Source organism: Metarhizium acridum, assembly GCF_019434415.1.
Source record: "Metarhizium acridum strain ARSEF 324 chromosome Unknown scaffold_31, whole genome shotgun sequence".
Taxonomy (NCBI): domain Eukaryota; kingdom Fungi; phylum Ascomycota; class Sordariomycetes; order Hypocreales; family Clavicipitaceae; genus Metarhizium; species Metarhizium acridum.
The window spans coordinates 3,396,680-3,403,893 of NW_027094018.1; positions in this window are offsets into that span (position 1 = coordinate 3,396,680).

Consider the following 7,214-nt stretch of genomic DNA (forward strand, 5'->3'; position numbering starts at 1 on the left):
TAATATAGTGTAGTAAAACTATACTATACTACACTACACTAAAATTCACTAAAAACTACAAAACTACACTACTTCTAATACTTTGTATATAAGTAGCTAAGTTAATTATAAATCTAATATACTAGCTATTATTTTTATTTTTATTCTCCTCGTTATTTAATTTAAATGAGAGCAGACTAAGAAGTTAGGAGTGTTAGCCTTTTATAAACGTAAATAGTTACCTAAAATATATGAATAGCTATTCGGCTATTAATTATAACATTTAAACATGTTAACTAGACGCAATTAAAGTCCTTTCACCTCCACCGTATCGTAGGTATAGTATTTCTTTAAATATAATGTATTATTAATTAAAGATAAGAAATGGAAATAGGCCTTTCATACAACTCTAACTAGCCACCTTAGTTTTACAGGCATTTTAAACTAACCCCGCTTACTTTCTCTTACCGCATACTTACTATTTACTAATAACAGCAAGTTATGCAATTAGTTAGTAGGCGGTGTCTAACGAGTAGCTATAATTTAAATGGAATCTTAGCGATTAGAAATAGTCTATTATTTTAATAGTGGCAAGCGAAACAAAGCTATTTTTAATTCGTATAATACCATACCTAATTTAGCCTAATAGTAGCCATGTTAATGCTATTATAGGATATTATCCTACTAGCTACACTCCTACCTAGGCAGTTAGTTTTAATAGAATTCTATTCTAAAACATAATTAGCCTTAACTTACTAAGCTACTAACCTTAGCCCGTATACGGCTAAGGGAAGGCTACGATCGCATATTAGTTAAGGTTCGCAGTTACTACTATAACCTTATATTTAGTATTTTAAGTGATTTTAGTGGTTTAAGTAATTTAAGCGATTTTTAATATTTTAAGTAAATTACTTATATATAAGTAATATTATTATTATAAAGAGACTTAAAATATATATAAAAGAAGGTTTATACTCTTTTAAGTAAAGAACTTACTTATTAATAAATTATTAATTACTTTAATAATTAATTTTTTATATAAGAGTAATAAACTATTAATATTTTTATCTTTTAATATTAGCTTTCTTTTTAAGGTTGTTTATATATATTAATTATAATATCTCTCTTTAATTTTTATAAAGAGATATTTAAGCTTTTTATATAAGATTATATAATATAAAGTATTCTTTATATAATAAATAAGCTTCTTTAATAATAAGGTAATTTAATAATTAACTTATAAACTTTAAAGTTATAGCTTTAAAGTTAAAGATTTTTATAATAATATTATACGTAAATTATAAATAAATTAATTAAACGCGTATAATTTTACTTCTTTTTATATAATTACTTTAATAAGTTAATTATTTAAAACCTTTAAGTTTAAGATTAATTATTATATATACTTTATATTATTTATTAAATTTATTAATAATATAATATAAAGTAACGTTTTTATATAAGTTAAAAGTAAAAAGTTACTCTTTAAAATATAATTTAATTTCTTAAAGTTAATCTTTAATAAATATTAATTATATAAGACTTTAATTATAATTATTTATATTATTATATATAATAATAAAATTAAGTTTTAGTTTTATAAGATTAACTTTATAACTTTTATTAATTAATCTTTTTAAAAAAGGTTTAATAATATTAAGAGAGAAATCTTAAATATTATATAAACTTTTATATATTAAAATTAAACTTTCTTTAATATCTTAATAATTATAAAAAGTTAAAGAGATTTAATATTTAAGTATATATATATATTAATATATACTTATATTATATTATTTAATTTTATTATAATTACTATATAATAATTATATTAAGTATATTAAAGTAATATTTTTATATAATATAATACCTTTAAATATAATTATTTTTTATAAGACTTAATTATAATATTAAAACTCTATTATAAGTAATAATATAAGTAATATTAACTTAAGTAAGTTTAATTAATGTATTATATAAAAATATAAATAAAAACTAATATTCTTATACTTAAAGAAATTAAGTTAACTTTTATTATATATATAGCTTTAATATAAGAAATATACGTATTAAAGGCTAATAATAATAATTATAATTAAGTGCTTTAAATTAATAAATATTATTCTTTAATAAATTAATTAAATACGTATTATTTATTAAAGGTAATCTTATAAATTAAATTATATTATATGTAATTTATATACTTATAATTTAAGATAAATTTATAGACTTTATTTAACTTTAAAATAAGTATAAAATTTATATATAAAAGAATAAAAATTATATTATTTTAAGTATTTTTATAAATCTTTATTATATATAAAGTATTTAAAATTAAGGTATATTATTAAATACTAATAAAAATACTAATAATTAAAAGGTTTTACGTATAATACTTCATTCTCTTTATAATATTAATATTAACTTCTTTTTAATATAAGAAATATAAGAATAATATATAAAAGAGTTATAAAACCTTAATATTAATAGTAATAATTAAGATTTATTTATTTATTTAAGTACCTTAGAGCTATTATAGCTATTCTAGTACTTTTACATGTAATTTAAGTGGGAAAACCCTTTATATAAAAAGAAAAACCCCCTTACTTTTATTTTAAATTATTTCTACCCTACTATAACTTATAGTTATATAAAGCGTATTTTAGATTATATAGGTTAAAGGTATTTATTAAGCTAGCTATTTTAATAATAGTTTATTAAAGCGTATATAATAAAGGTTTAAGCTAAGTTTAGATTAACTTTAATATATTAATTAAATAACTATTCTAGTATTTAAGTGTTTAAGGCTATTACGTAGTTTCCTCTAGGTATTATATTATATTATATTATTTTAAGCCTAGTATAACGCTATATTTTAAATATTTCTAGTATAATTAATATATTATAATAAACTTTACTTTATTCTTACTTTTAAAGCTACTTAGCTAAGCTTAGCTAGCTATTACTAGTTATTTAAGGCTTATTATAGCCTTTATAAGAGCTTTAAATTAAGCTATTAATTTTCCTTTCTTTCTTTCTTCTTTAAACCCTTAATTTTTATACGTATAACCTCTTTTTATTACCTTTAATATTAAGCTAGCTTTATAATAGCTTTTAGCTCTCTTTATAAGCTTATTAAAGCTATACTTATATTAGCTTATTTTTTAGGCGTTCTTTAGGCGAATTTAATTAACGCGTATTATTTTTTTAGGCTTTTTCTTATCTCTTATAGCTTTTATAAGCTTTTTTTAATTTAAGGTAAGTTCTTACCTAATATTAGTCTAGTATTAAGCGTCTCTCTCTCTTATTTTATTTATTATTTTTAATTGTATATTAATTTATTTTACTTTATATATTTACTTAACTTTAACTTAATTTTAATATCTTTTTATTAATATTTTATAAAAGCTTATTATTTTTAAAATAATTATACTTAATATTACTCTTAAAGTATATTTTAATTAATTAATTAACTTTAATTTAATAATAGTATTAACTTAATTATAAAAGAATAGCTCTTTTAAGAGTAAAATACTTATACTTACCTAAAAGAAAAAGGCTATTAAGTAAAAGGTTACTATAAGTATCTTTATTTTACTTTAACCTAGTATTATATTAATATTTATATAAGTTAATACTTAACGTTAAATTTTATACTTATCTTATATAACTTAAGTTATTATTAACGTAAAAAAGAGCTAAGCTTATCTTTATTATATTATCTTTAATAAGATTATTTTTATATCTTAGCTTTAATCTAGCTTTATTAACTCTTATAAAATCTAGTATTATTACTTACTTTAATTACTAGATTTATAATTATCTTTACTTAAAGATAAGTTAAGTTTAATTTAACTTTAACTTATAATCTTATTATTCTTATACGTTAATTAATACTTTATAGGTTTCTATTAATATTAAGACTTATTTAATTTTACCTTAACTTTAAAATAAGCTTATTAAGTTTATTAATACTTTTAAGCTTTAGGTATATACTTCTATTATACTCTTAACTTTAACTTTAATTTAATTTTAATTTTTAACTTAATTAAAGGCTAATATAACTATTCTTTAAAAACTATATAATAAGCTTAAAGGTAAGGCTATTATTAGCTTAGCTTTAATTACCTATAATAATAGTAATTAAAAGAAGTTATTAGCTATTATAAAGTGTATTATTAAGTTAATATTAGCTTTAAGTATTATTTAAAAGAAGATAAATAATTTATTATAATAATTACTTATTATTATAAAAAAGGCTATTATATTTAATAATAATATTAGCTTATCTTTAATACGTTTTTCTTATTATTTTCTAATATTATTATTTATAGCCTTATTAAAGTTAATACTTACTTAAAAATTATAATTTAAGTATAAGTAATTTAATAAAAATATTAAGTAATAAGTAAAGTGCTATTCGCTTATCTTTAAGATTAAATTTATCGTTTAAAGGGAAGAATACTTTAAAGAAGAATAATATAACCTAATATTATTAATTAAGTTCTTTTATTATTATACGAGCTAGGTTTAACTTTAAGCTATAATTTACTATTATAATAGAATATTCCTTTTATTTAATCGTTTTTTATATATTAAACTTTAATATTACCTTAACTTAAGTTTAGCTTTAACTTACTCTTAGTATTATTATTAGCTTATATAGCTTATCTTTTTATAAGTAATATAATAAGGTAATAATAGAAAAGCTTACTTATATTTAATAGCTATTAAGTTAAGGTTTATATTAGGCTAGTATTCTTTAAGGCCTAATAAAATTTCTTATAATCTTTAAGCTAGTCTTATAATTAGCTATTATTATATAATAGGTATTTAATAATAATATAGTATACGTTTTTTACGTTTATTTTATATTAATATAAGAGAAACTTTACTTTAAAAACGCGTTACTTATAAAGAAATTTATTAAGACTTATATAGCTAATATATAATTATATTAGGGTTATTTTTTTATATTTTAATAGATTTAAGTGTATTTCTTTACTTTACTTAATAGGTTTAAGTTAAGGTATATTCTTTATTATTTTAACGTTTCTTTATAGGTAATAATTTTTAGCCTTATAATACTAATAGTAAAATCTATATTACTAGTTTACTTATAATACCTTTTTATATAGTATTACTTTAACTTTAGGTTTATAGCTATTGTATAATTTCTTTATTAAGTTTTCTTTATAAGCTATACTTTTATTTAAGTACCCTTATTATAAATACGTATATTATATAAATTTAGCCTAATATTATTAAGTCTTTAAGCTATTATTTAAAGCGTCTTTTTATATAATTTAAATAAAGGTTTAGTAATAAGATAATTACTTTTACTTTAAGTTAAGAGATTAAAGTAACTTTAAACACTTTAATAATAGCTTAAAGGTATTTTAATTATTTACTAGTAAGTTATTATATAATATCTCTTAGCTTATTATATATCTTTATTAGTTTATAATATACGCTTACTTTATAGGTAATAATAGATTAAATTACTTAGTTATATAGGTATTTAACTTTTTTATAAAAGTATCTTTAAGTAAATATTATAAAAGAGGTAAGAGTAAGCTATTATTAGGTTAACTTATTCTTAATTTTTATTTAATATTTATTTTAAATAAGTTTTTAATTAAGCTATACGCTTAAAAAGTATACTTTTATAATTATTAATAATATCTTTATATTATTAAGGTAAACACGTATTATTATTAGCGTTTATATACGATTAAAGTATATAAGCTTACTCTTTATTAAATTAAAGTAAACTCTAGTATTTATTACTTAATTTACGTATGTATTCTAGGTGGTTTTAAGGTATTATTTCGTTTAATCTAGTATTTTATTAAAGGCTAGAATATTTATATTATTAGTAAAACCTATAATAAGAATACCTAATACTTCTTAAAGTTACTTATAAAGTAAAGTAATATAAAGTAAAAATAATATTAATAAGAGTAATAAGCCTTATAAGATACTTATTAGTATTTAATAGACCTAAAATATTTATTTATTAAAGTATAAGTAGCTTATTCTTAACTTAATTATAGCTTATATAAATGCGATTATTTAATAAAAGAGCCTTACCTTTAAAAGCGTTTAAATAAGTTTAAGGTAATTAATTATATTAAAGATATTATTAATATTTAATTAAAGAAGTAAGGTAATATTACGTTAACTTTAAGCTATTTTAATTACTTTTATTATAATTTTAAGTATAGTTTTAATAGACTTATTTCTTTTATTTTTTATTTATAAATTTAAAAGTATTACTTTTACCTTAATAACTTATATAATTTACCTTATAATTATAGTTTTTATAACTTTACCTATTACATTTAAAAGTAATATTAACCTTTAATTACTTATTTACTTATAGTTCTTTAACTTTTTTACTAGCTTTTATAATATAATTACTTTAATAGTATAAAATTAAGCTAAAAAGTAAGTGTATTTAAGCGAGCTATTAAGAAAATAAGTAATTACTTTAATAAAAGGTCTCTTATAAGCCTTTAAAAGGCCTACTAGTATCTTATTATCTTTAAGGGCCTTTTAATTTACTATAAACGTTAAGGCTATTTTTATCTTAATAGGGTTAATATAATCTTCTTTTAAAATATAAATAATATTAAATTAAGGGAAAGTTAAGTTTAAAATAATATTAAGATTAGCTATAAACTTAAAGAAGAATTTCTTAGTAAAAATATTAGCCTTTTTAATATACTTTATAGCTAATTACTTTATAGAATTATTTAAGTTACCTTAATATAATAATAAAAGGTTAGCTTACTTTAAGAGAGTATAGCTTTAAAGTTTTACTTATCTTTCTAGTTTTTAAAGGCTTTCTTTAATTAATAATATCTTTTTTAAAGCGTTTTACCACGTACTTTTTTTTTTCTTTAGCTATAATTTAAGTTTAAGCCTTTTTTATCTTATAATAAAGTTATTAATTTAACTTTATACGTCTTTTAACCTAAGCTCTCTTTACTTTATACGTAATTATTATTACCTTAATTATATAATTAATCTATTAGAATTTCCCTTTAAGTTTACTTTTTCTTTTCTTTAAGACTATTAATCAAGCGATTTCTTATAATTACTTAATAAGTTAATTTATATATTTATTAATCTCTTAGTAGTTTTAAATTAATATTAAAGCTATCTTTAAATTAAAGTAATATTATACCTTTATAGCTATTAAGTTATCTTTTATCTTCTTTTATATATAC